The following is a 13,274-nucleotide window of genomic DNA, read 5'->3' as shown; positions in this document are numbered from 1 at the left end:
TGTGTATGTGATGTATCTTCTCATCTATTTTCTTAGTTCATTAATTCTTTAAAAGCTATAACTAACACACTTTTGTTTTTTTTTGTTTTTTTTTTTTTTTTTCAACGTTTATTTATTTTTGGGACAGAGAGAGACAGAGCATGAACGGGGGAGGGGCAGAGAGAGAGGGAGACACAGAATCGGAAACAGGCTCCAGGCTCTGAGCCATCAGCCCAGAGCCCGACGCGGGGCTCGAACTCCCGGACCGCGAGATCGTGACCTGGCTGAAGTCGGACGCTTAACCGACTGCGCCACCCAGGCGCCCCTAACACACTTTTGATTCAGCTTTCTTCGTGTCTTTTAATATTAAAACATTCTAATATTTGTTTATTTAAAAAATTCTTTTTTAATGTTTATACATTTAAATTCTCCTTTTATTTATGCACATAGTGGAGACAATATTATTTGCCTTTCTGCATCTGAAAATTCCAACATGGCGGGGGTTCAAGTTTCCTGGGGGTTCCTTCTGGTGATCCTGGCTCATGGTGACTTTTGTCCTCATTTGTTTTCTGTGTGTGTGTGTGCACGCGCGTGCGCGCGCGTGTGTGTGCGCGTGTGTCGGGGGCGGGCGTGGGGGAGAGAGAAAGAGAGAGAGAGAAGGACAGAGACAGAGAGATAAAGTAACTCAAGTTTCCCATACATTGAAGGCATTTTCTTGCAGGAAGAATTTGCTTTCTTAGGATAGGACTACATCGTGCAGTTCGCCTTACGCACCACACGAAAGGAATCGTCACATACGGCCTCATAACGTTCTTGGGTAAAAGCTTTTCTTTCCTAGCACATTATTTTACTTATTATTTATCATTTCAGATGTCATTTCCCAAGACGGAGAATCTCCATTTTCCTTTCCCACCTCACTGACCTAATGTTAAGGTCATGACCCTTGTCCACGTGGCAGGCAGCCACAATTCCGGGGGGCACACATTGTTGCAACACCACCACCCCAACTCCAGGGTGAGCTTCTGCTCAGAAACACCTCCTCTTTGTGTGTTTGTTTTTCTCCCCGGGGCCATTCTTTCCACACTTTGTGAGTTTGTTTCTAAGTCAAAATACAGTTTGGGCAGGATTTCATCAAGTTTTGGGAATTTTTCGTTATCAGAATTCTGGAAGTGGAATTCATTAAACTATTTAGCCTCATTTCTAGCTACTAACGATTTAAACTCATGCAAAAGTACATATTTAATAAAAAATACCTTCCTACAAAAAAATACATTTTAGAAAATCAAATGCTCTTGCTATTTAAAAAGGGTCAAACTTTAGAGGAAAATCAAAATTTGGGACCTTCCCAATTTGCGATTTATAATCCCAATATACCCATTCCTGATCACTGTGAGAGAACTATTTATAAGGACGTAAACACCCATGGAGTGATTACATAACTATGTGCAAAAATTGTTTTTCACCCTTAAATACAATTTAAATATGGCTTCTCTTTTACCATATTCTTCTCAAGCCTGTGTGTGTTAGTTTCTGGGTCCTTACGAAATTAACAGCAGGGGCGCCTGGGTTGAGCTCAGTCGGTTGAGCATCTGACTTCGGCTCAGGTCAGGATCTCGCAGTTGGTGAGCTCGAGCCCCGCATTGGGCTCTGTGCTGACAGCTCAGAGCCTGGAGCCTGTTTCACATTCTGTCTCTCCCTCTCTCTAACCCTTCTCCACTCATGCTCTGTCCCTTTCTGTCTCTCAAAAATGAATAAACATTTAAAAAATTAAAAAAAAAGAAATTAACAGCAAATGCAATGCTCACACTCACTGCCTGTGGAGGAAGTTTCTGGCTATTATCCCCAAGGGTAGAAATACAGTTTGGTTTTTGTAGATCATCCTAGGGAAACATATGTCCTTTGATTACATTTGAGATAATTTACTAGGACAGATCATTGGAAGGTGAGTTAGAAATACTTACAAATTTTTTCAAAATTTTTCAGAGGGATTCATCTAAGTTATCAAGTCAGTTACATTATTCCAGACTAAAAACTCCTTGAAATGTTTTTATAGCATAATGTTTATTAAATGAACTTCTTTTGTCCTTCTAATCTTAGAAGTTTGGATCCAATTTATAGTGTTAAGCTCAGTCTCTTGAAAAGCAGCACATAATCTTTGCTTTTCTAATTTTAATGCATCTGAAAATGGTATTTACTATAAGAGATGCTGATTCATTCTGATTTAATATAGCATTGCTCATAAAAAATAAATGTTTACTTCTGATAAGTAGGATGGTTTTGAAATGTCAACATCAAAACTAGTTTTGAAAACAGCTTCGACTTATTAAGGTTAGGGACATTATTAATTCTCAGCTCTTATGAGGGAACACAGAGTTTCTCATTATTAAAAGTTTAAACTCAGAGTCACAATTTTCCCATTGTTTGCTTTTTAACTCAGATAAAAAGGCATGTTTGATCTTTTTTTGTACATTAAGTTTCTCACTAGAATGAAAAGCTCTGGAAATTCAATACTTTTATATACAGAAACTTCAGCTCAAAGTTGTCATCCTTTATGTTTCTATTTCAAACCCACAGAGCCTAAATAGATTTTTTAGGCCATGAATTTCTCAGAAAAGAAGCTTTATATTTTTTACAAATTCCTTACACTTTGACTTTACTAGTGTTTTAGCCTTTCACTTAACAGGTGCATTTTCGTATGCAGGACACTTCTTAGTACATATACAGGACGCCTCTAGGCAAGTACGCTAATACGCAGAACACGGAGATTCGCACCGTATGCTGCGTGAATGACGTAGACAGATTATTACTGACGGAGATCAATGGACAAACCTCAAGAGAGGGGTTTGTTTTCAGTCTCTTTCTGGAAAAACAAGCCATGTTTGTTACGATGAAGATGGGCAATGGATTCAAGACAGAAAGTATGCATAAATAAAGCAGATGAGAAGGTAAAAAGTGGAAAAATGGTGAGAATATGGAATGTAGCCTTTTCCCACAACAAGGGCTAGTAGATAAAAGGAATAGGAAACTGGTTCGAAACGCAGAAAGTATGGTGGTCTGTGATGCTCTAGGTAAAACTTTGCGTATTTTCAGTTAAGAAATTAAAAACTATTAAATTGTTGAATAACTGTATGAAAAGACCAAACAGTAGCAGTATGAATTGAATGATAGTTTCTTCTGTTATGTTTCAAAAACTGAATGAAACGTGAAGATATATGTCTCATTTTATAAAAGAAATGCCAAATGGAGTTTCGAAATTTGTCTCCATCAACTTTATCAACTGTTATTTTATTTAAAAAATATGTAGCAAGACATGTCACTTTTGAAATATTGGACTTTTTTCTGAATCTATGACTCTAGAAAAAGTAAATCAAAACTTTCTGTATGTTATGTCATGTATAGGGACCTATTTCATTCAGCATGATTACTTAGAGTTCCATCCCATTTGTTGTGTGTGTCAGTGAAAACCTGTCTGTGTTCCCACAAAAATCTGTACACAAATATTTATAGAAGCTTTATTTGTAATAGCCCCACACTGGAAAAAATTCAGATGTCTCTCAATGGGTGAATAGTTGAGCACAGTATGGTATATTATACCATGGAATACTTCTCAGTATTAAAAAGGAATTGCTTATTGATAAGTTACTTCACTCTTGACTTATTAACTTATTAACTTATTGTCTTTATACTGAGAAGGGTTTATTTTAGGCAGCAGATGGTTGGGTCTTAGTGTCTGCAACCTGACAATCTCTGTGTTTGAATTGGAAAATGTATACTATTTACATTTAGTGAAATTACTGATATGGTTAGGTTATATGTATCTTGTTTTATTTATTGCATTTTACCTACCTTTCACATATCCCATCTGTTCTTTGGTCCTCTATTAAACTGTACGAAAAAATTTTTTAAGGTTATGTGTTTATTTTGAGACACAGAGAGAGCACAAGTGGGGGAGGGGCAGAGAGGGAGAGAGAGAGAGAGAGAGAGAGGGAGAGAGAATCACCAGCAGGCTCCTTACTATCAGCACAGAGCTCCATTTGGTCCTCAAACTCACAAACCGTGAGATCATGACCTGAGCCAAAGTCAAGAGTCAGACTCACAACTGACTGAGCCACTCAGGCACCCTATTAAATTTCATGTATAAATTTACAGCTACTTTTAATGTCTTTTTGGCCTATTAGCTATAACATACTGCTGAGTGTTTTAGTAGTTTCTTTAGAATCGATTGTATACATCTTTGACTCATCACAGTCTATGTTCAAGTGATATTATATCACTTTGCATATAAGTAAGGGAACTTTTGGCACTCTCTCTTCTGATCTTTGAGCTATTTTTTCATATGTTTGATTTTGAATGTGGTATAAACCTCACACTCATTATTATTTTATTTTAACATCTATCTTTAAAGTAAATGTGATTGATTAGAAATGACTTTCTGCATTTACTCATGCAGTTGTCATTCCAGAGTTTTTCATTCCTTGATGCGTATCCGTGTTTCCTCTAAGATCATTTTATTTCCCCATGGAGGAGTTGTGTTAATATTCCCAATAGTATGGGTCTGCTGATGATAAAATCATCCGACTCCATAAGTCTGTAAAAGTGTTTGTGTCACCCTGGCTTTATGATGATGACCGCCAAGTAGAAATCTAGGTGGACAGAGCCTTTCATTCGCACGTTAAAGATGCTCCCGCCCTGTCTTTCTTTTCTTTTATTTATTTATTTATTTTTTTTTTGGTAAGTAATCAAAACTTTGCATTCTTTTCAATATATGAAATTTATTGTCAAATTGGTTTCCATACAACACCCAGTGCTCATCCCAAAATGTGCCCTCGTCAATACTCCTCACCCACCCTCCCCTCCCTCCCACCCCCCATCAACCCTCGGTTTGTTCTCAGTTTTTAAGAGTCTCTTATGCTTTGGCTCTCTACCCCTCTAACCTTTTTTTCCGCCCTGTCTTCTGACTGTGTGTGCTATTGTTTCAGTAGAGAAATCTGCTGCAATCCTTGTTTTTTGTTGCTCTGTATGGAATGTGGTTTGTTTTTTTTTTTTGATGGCTTCTAAGAATTTCTCTTTATTTTCAATTTTGAGCAATTTAAGTCAGATATGCCCTGGTATGTCCTAAATGTTTTTGCTACTTAACGGTTGTAGAACTTCCTGAATTGGTAGGCTTATCGTTTTCATTCGCTTTGGAAAAATTTCTGCAATCGCTCCTTCAAATATTTGTCTGCTCCTGGTCCTCCTGAGGGAATCAAATTATGTGTACATTTGGTTGTGTGATGTTGTTCTGCACTTCACCGCTTTTCCAATCTTGTGTTTAAATATTATTATTATTACTATCATGATTAAATGTTTATTTATTCATTTTGAGAGAGAGAACGCACGAGTATGTGTGCGAGTGGGGCAGGAGCAGAGAGAGAGGGAGAGAATCCCAAGCAGGCTTGGCTGTGTAAGCGACTTGGGTGCAGAGCCTGATGCGGGGTTCCATCTCATGAACTCATCATAACCGGAAGTGAAATCAAGAGTCAGACACTGAACCGACGGAGTCACCCAGGGACCCCAAATATCATTGTTACTTTTAATCTGTGTATTTCACTTTGGATAATTTCCATCACTATGGCTACAAGTTCACAGGCGTTTTCTTCTGTTTGGTCCAAATGGCCATTAATCTCTTCCAGTGTAGCTTTTTTTTTTTTTAACTTTGTATTTTGTATCTGTAGAAATTCAGTTTTTAAAATATATTCCTCGTCTCTATTTTTCTTTATAAAACATATGTGATAAAGTTATAATAACTGTTTTAGTGTATTTTTCTGCTAATTCTATCATCTGGGTCATAAACATTTCCAGGTCCATTTTGACCTTATTTTGAGTAATATTTTCTTGCTCTTACCCCTGTCTGGACATCTTTGATTGGATGGTAGGCCTTATAAATTTTACCTTTTTGGGTTCTAGATATTTTTGTATGACTATGGCGGCTGTATTACCAGTTTCCTCATCCGTTGTGTATGTTTCAACTGTCATTACATTTTCTAAACTAAACATTGATGCATGGGCCCTTATTTTTGTTTTCTTATTTTTGGCTCATGATTTATTATGTTCTGTTATATCTATTCACAGGTTCATTACAGGGATGCTAAAATCCTTGTCCCTTATTTTAATACACCTGTTGCTGATGGGATTTTAATCCTCTGTGTTGCTGCTTTGAAATACCTGTGCTCCTCAACTTAACATTTATTTTGGCCTCCGAGGTCTGCTATCCCGCAGCTGCTCTGGGAGGTAATGTATGTGAGGGAAACCAGTAAGTTTCTGTACTTAGAAAGTTACGGTACAGAGTTTCAGGCACCAGAAAATCACTGTGGTCAGGGATTCAAACTCCCTGGATTAGGAGAAGAAATATTAGACTGAGACACAACTCAGAATTTAATGAATCAACTAGGGAGATTGGAAGGAAAGTGTTGAGGAAGAAAGTGCCTCCAAACAACCTGACTTCTCCTTTTCTCCGCTCATCATTCCTGCGGAGCGTCTAAGCTGCTCTGGTATTATTCTTGGGTCTTCTGCACCAGAGTTCCAAATCTTGAGTGCTGCACACAGCTGCGTGAGCTGAGAGGAGGAAGAGGCTCTCTCACCACTTGTTTTCTGTGAGTCTCATCACTTGTTTTCAGTCTGTGCTCTGCATTACGAGACTGGCCACAAGTCCAAATTCTACATTAAAGGCACCTGCTCAATCAGGAGAAAATTAAAGCCTACTGTATCCCTTGGAATGTCCCTTGGTTCAGGTCAAGCCTATCCGACTCATAGATCTCTTGCAGCAAATACGAGACTCTTAAATACTGAGAACACACTGGGGGTTGCTGGGGGGTGGGGGAGAGGGGAAAGTGGGTGATGGGCATTGACGAGGGCGCCTGGCGGGATGAGCGCTGGGTGTGGTATGGAGTCCAGTTTGACAATAAATTATATTTCCTGTAAAAAAATCTTTTCTTTTTTTTTTTTAATGAGAGTTTTTGCTTTTCTACCATACGATGGGGTCCCCGAGTCTCGGGACTCCTCTGACACATTTTCATACGTGTGTGAACCCATTCAAATCAGAGTACCTCATGGAGATAGAACATGTATATGCTCGCAAATGTGTTTGCTCATTGGTTGTGTTTATTTCCAACCGTCACAAATATAGGAAGGGTGAGTAGAATGTTGCCAGATTCAGAAGAATTTTTATGAAAAGCTTCTACTGAAATCCATCCTTTCTAACCTGTCTGAGCGAGCTGAACTGGGTACTCTCTAAGAAATATTGCAGCTTCATTTTTCCACCCCTGAAGGAGAGGAGTCTGCTAGCCATTTTCCTTGATGGCCCCTAGAGAGCAGACTCCTATGTTTCGCCAAAGCAAGAAGTCAACAAACCAATCATCCATGTACAAAAATAAATCCTTGGGTGGAATGCCGACAGCCCAGTCACCCACAGCTCACCTCTTACTCCTGTCACTAAAGCAGGCAAAAGCGACTTGTACCAATTGTCTCCAGCTGCGTAACAATCCGCCCAAAACTTAGTGGCATAAGCAAAACCGATCATGTGTTTCTGCGATCTCGCATGGTCGGACAGGCTGATGGCTTGAGGAGGTGGTTCTCAGTTTCTCTTGAGGTTGTGTCGAGAAAGCGACTGAGCTAAAGTCTCCATGAAGCCCGTGCCACTGGCTGGCGGCTGTGACCTTAGCTGGCACTGTTGTCTGGAATACCACCACGGCCCAGCCTTGTGGTCTGGCCTTCCTCACACTGTGGGGACTTGTTCTAATAGCAAGGGTCCCAATGGAGAGTGCGGGAGCTACCTGGCTTCATCTAGCTTTGGACATGACACAGAGGCGTATCTATGATCTCACCTTCTTCAAGGCAGTTGCAGATCCCCTCCACGTTCCAAGAGAAGGCATGCAAACTCCTCCTCTTGATGAGAGAAATGTCAAAAGAACTTGCATATGTGTCTTAAACCAACACATGATTATTTTCTGTTCTTAAATGCAGAGTAGGACTGGGGCATGTAAAATTAAAAAACAATCATTCCATTGCTTTCCTGTCCCAGCTCAGGGCATATGTAATTTTCTCTTCAAGTTTTCTCACATGGATGCCAGCGTTTGTCCACTGATTGGATAATAAACTGGGATGATCTCTTCGCCAGCTTTTATGCTGATTTATGTAACTGGCACTATCCCATCTCCCATGAAGTGTCCTGGTTTAATTATCAGCGTCTACTTGTTGAGAATAATCGAATGGTGAGGGATGTGAGGCCAGCATGTAGGAGAGCTCTTTTGAGTTCCATATTCAATACAGAATTCGTGATCCTCATGTTATCGCTTGGCTGCTCCTGTGGCGAAGTTATTAGGAAATTATTTCCCCAAAACAGCATTTTAATGATAAAGATGAAAATTATACAATTTGCTCTAGTCGTTCTTTTTTCCTCAAGGTTAATGCGTTTGTCACATCGTATTAAATACCCATATGAACCATTAGAACACTTCATAATATAAGCATGGATGTCTCTGCACAACTAATAAAAAGAACAAATTAGAACCATCGTCACCATTATTCTCACATTTATGAATAATAATAATAGGATGTGGCAGGGTTGGTTTTTTTTTTAATTCATAAGACAAATGAAGCTCTATTTCTGTGATTCACTGTATTTAGTCTTTCAGGTGTTCAATAGAATCCGTGAGTGTGTGGGAAAGGCAGTGAGGCTGTGATCAAACCCTGAGTTTTACCCTGGAGCATTTAAACCAAAGACCTTTATGGTGAATTGTAATTGTTTCGCAGGAAAAACTAACTCATTTTTAAGTTGTGGGTTAGTTCCAAGAGTTGGAACATGAGTATTACTCGATTGGACTATGGGTCGATAGAACACGCTTACTGTGTGATGCTTCTCTCAATATTTGAGCCAGCGAGACTCTGCCGATGAGCTCTGGTCTACTAATTCCGCCCTCCTCTAATTTCAACTGCGGGGTTGATGCCTGCTTTGGAGAATCTCTCAGGCCCTTGCTTAGAGGGAAAAATTATCTAGAATTTCACGGTCAATACCCTATCCTCATTCTCTATGACCTACAGTTTAAGTGGCTATCTTAGGTGATAGCCAACCAAAAGGAATTCCCACAGCATCCAAATTCCCTAGTTTGACTTCCCCTGCTTCCATAAAAGACCTGAATTTGAGTGACGATTATCACAAGGATGTGAGTTGTAACATGTAACACAAAAACTAAGATCCCGGAAATAAAACATAAAATAATCCATGTCGTCCAGTAAAGAGATCATCCCAATCTTATCAGTTTGCTGCGTGGAGGTTACAGGTGAAGTTGTGAGATTTATGTCATATATTTTAAAGGAATAACTCTTAGAGTATAGAGCTATGTTTGCAATTGTTTCCCAGCTAACCCGACACACCTCACTGTAATAGGGATCACTCAAGATTATAGACAAAATCACATCCACTGTGCCTCCTCTTACTATTGGAGCAAAGCCTTGCCACCGAATCGAAATAACTGATGTTTTCCGACAGGTAACCTGGATATCAAATCCGTTCCGTGTTTGTCACTAGATTCCCTCAATCGCACCTACCTGCCAAGCTCTCAGCTGCTGGCTCCACAGAAGACTCTCAAATACAGATGCCACTGATTTCATCTCTGAGCACTGCTGGATTTTTTGACTTCCCTTTGGGTGGAGAGCCCGCAGAACTTTAACTGGTCTGGTGGGGAAGAACCTTTCGTTCTGGTGTCCAGTGCAGCCAGGAAGACCCATAAATGCTTCTACAAAAACACCTAACTTCACACCTACCCACATAGTACATGTGGTATTGCCTCCTCAGTGTGGCCTGGGATCCAGGTCACGCACCCTAAAGAGTGACGGGGTTTAACGTCCTTTGGATTTAGTTTTGACTTACAAGACATAGAAGACCAAAGAATCGGGCAAGAAAATTTCTCTTCCTTTCTTCTCCGGATGGATACTTATGAGGAACTACACTCTCTCCCTGTGGCCTGAAAGAAGACATCCCACATCTATGACTCGCTTGATTTCTTTCCTGACTCCTCCTTCTCCCAAAGTCCCAGTGCCCTGGGAATTCCCCTCAAAGTGCCCCAAGGCTTTGCTTTCTAGAGATGCCGGCCTAAGTTCACCTGTCACACCAAAAGAACATTCAAACTATGCATTTCTGCTTACACTTTATTTATACTTACCATATAAGATACAGCCATTGGATTTTTCCTCAAAATATCTACAATCTATTTAGTCAAATGCCCCGCAAGTCCTCTCACAGCCGGGTGGACCTTCCTGACTTGCTCCCCCCATGGCGTGACACCACCTGGGTCGTGGCAAGTTTGACTTCTGGGCACCGGGATTCCTGCTTATGATGAGGTTCTGCTCCATCCAAAGACAATGGATTTTTAAGTTTTGTTGGGTTTTTAAGTTTTCACCTTGTGCTGTCTTTTCTAGAAGGGAAGATTAGACTAAGATGTTGTGATCAGAAAGCTGTTTTTGCTGTAGATACTGAGGTAAAAAGCAGGGGAAATACTAATGGGAAGGAAGACCTAGGGGTAAATCAAGGGCAATTCCTGAATGGAGCCCAAAATTAAGCACTCAGAAACCCATATCATCATAACACGATGTGACAGTATCCTATCCGAATGACAGATTCTTGGCTTCTTTTTATTTCATTAGAAACACTAACATTTGTTTATGGATTCATGACACTGAGCATTTGAAAGACGATTGTTCAACTGATGGAAACCAACTCATAGCCCAAAGCTTACTTCGTACACTATTAAATTCTGTTACTGCTTGGAGAATGGACTTTATTTAATAAAGCATAACAAATTAAAAAGTAACAGCTTACAAACACTTCAGCCCTGAACATGTTGATTTTGTTTTGGCACCTGGATTAGATAAATGAAGGTCCAGAGGAATGATTCAGACGCAACAAGCTGACAATATATGACACACTATGCTGAGAACCTCCGTGTTTTTGTTCTAACTGAATCCTAAACACATCACTGGTAGTAGGCTTTATGGAAATGACTTCTGAGGAGATGCCTTCACTTTGTCAGGGTCGCCCAGCCAGGGAGTAACAGTGGAAGGAATAAGATCCCCATCCTTGGACTCACCCTCACAACCCCAGAGTGACAGTCTACTCTACTAATGTTGGGTTCGTGTGCTTGTCTTTTGGGTTTATTTCTCCTAAGCGTGGAGGTGATTGCTTAAAGAAAGTACATGGAAAGGATGGCATAGACAGATACTGATTTTGTATAACTGATCTCCATGGGGGAGATCTCCTGGACTCTTTACCAACATGAGGTTCCTTTCTGTTCCAGGCTTATGGGAAATTTCCCTTTTGCAACTTTCCAAGTTAGGGAAATCCGAATGAACCGTTCCAGCCAATGAAGTGCAAATAGAAGCTACACTTGTTATTTCCCTTAGGAGGACGCATTTCATTATTAGAACTTGACCCCTCTACCAACTCTAACCACTTGACCTCATCTGGAAAACACACAGTGATACACAGTTAGTGAACGATGGAAGCAGTCTGGATTCTGAACCAGCGCAGAGTGGGAAGTTATCGTGCATTATCAAAGTCTTGTGTAAGTGAGAACCACATTTTTTATTGGCTACCCCATTATGATTTGGGGCGTTTGTTACAGAAATGTCACCTATGCATTCCACTCTAAGTTAGACATCATAAATTACTTATCCTTGTTGTGTTAAATCTTATTTTTTGTTACATTTATTTATCTTCCAAGGAAAGAACAAAATGGCGGTTTATCCTGACAACCTTTGAAAGCTACTAAAAATATTTGGTGAGTTATAAAACACCATCATTTTCTGTCCAAGCATTATTTAATCGATGCAGTTCTTTGATATTTTAAAGCATTTTTAGTGCTTATATTTTGGGTTTAGATATAAAAAATCGTCCTACTAATTCTTAAATTATAGCTTTGACCTTATCATAGGAAAGTGTTTTATGAAAATATAGTAGTAAAAAATAAAAATGTGAGTTGGATGGCTGACAATAAAGAGAATAAATCCATTGATTCTAGACATTGGAAAGCTCAAGTCCCTTTACACCATTTTCTGATATCCCTCTGTGTTTTTAAACACTGTTATTAGTGTATAATTTAGGTGCCATAAAATCTGCTCATTGTGGATTTAAGGGTCAAAGATGCTTAGAAAATGTGGAACTTGTGCAGCCATTACAATAAGCCACTTTAGGCACATTTCCATCACCCCACAAGGCTTTTTCATGCCCTTTTGTCCTCAATCCTAGTTCCATCCCGAGTCCCAGACATATACCTGTCTTCTTTGTGTCTCCATCAGTTTGTTTTTATAGGCATATCTTATAACTAGAACCATGCAATGTTCAGTCTTTCTCTGTCTTGTTTAGCATTGTGTTTCTCAGGCTCACCTGCACGGTGGCGGGTAGTGGTGTTCGCCCATCTCAGTGCCGAGTACTCGTCTACACTGCAGCAGGTAGTGGTGTTCACCCATCTCGGTGCCGAGTACTGTTCGTCTACACTGCAGCAGGTAGCGGTGTTCATCTCTCTCTTTGCCAAGTAGTGTTCTGTTGTATGGATGTGTCACAATTTCTCAATTCATCACTTTGATGTCTACCTGGATTATTTCCAATTACTGATTTCTGTAAATAAAGCTTCTCAAAACATTGCGGTGATGGTCATTTTGTGAAAATATTTTTTGGATACTTATATAGGAATAAAATGCTGAGTCATAGGGGAAGCATATAGTTCATTATTTGGACTTGTCCAAAATGTTTCACAAAATGGCTTTACTAATTTATATTCCCATAACCAACCTAAGAGGTTTCCATCTTTCTTATGCTCTTGCCACCACTTGTTAGTATCAATCATTTGCGTTAAAACCATTCTAGTCAAGGTCTAGTTGTGATTCATGATTTCAGTGTGCATCTCATGAATGACTAGTGATGTTGAGCCTTCGCTCATATGATCAGGCTAACCATTAGAAGATGTTCTTTGGTGTAATATCTATAAGAGACGTACTTCAGGATTAAGGACATACGAAGGTGAAGGTGAAGTGGTGGGAAAAGATGCGTCGTGCTGACGGTAAACAAAAGAGAGAACAGATGGCTATTCTTACATCAGAAAAATAGATATTAAGTCAAACATTGTCAAAAGGACAAAAGGGACATCAAATAATGATAAAAGGGTTGATTCATGTGGATGATATAACTATTGTAAATATATATGAAGTGGGGGCACCTAGATGGTTCAGCTGGTCAAGCGTCTGACTGTTGGTTTCAGTTCAGG

The sequence above is a fragment of the Prionailurus viverrinus genome, chromosome B1, assembly GCF_022837055.1.
Source record: "Prionailurus viverrinus isolate Anna chromosome B1, UM_Priviv_1.0, whole genome shotgun sequence".
Classification (NCBI taxonomy): Eukaryota; Metazoa; Chordata; class Mammalia; order Carnivora; family Felidae; genus Prionailurus; species Prionailurus viverrinus.
Note: the sequence above shows the minus strand (reverse complement) of the source record.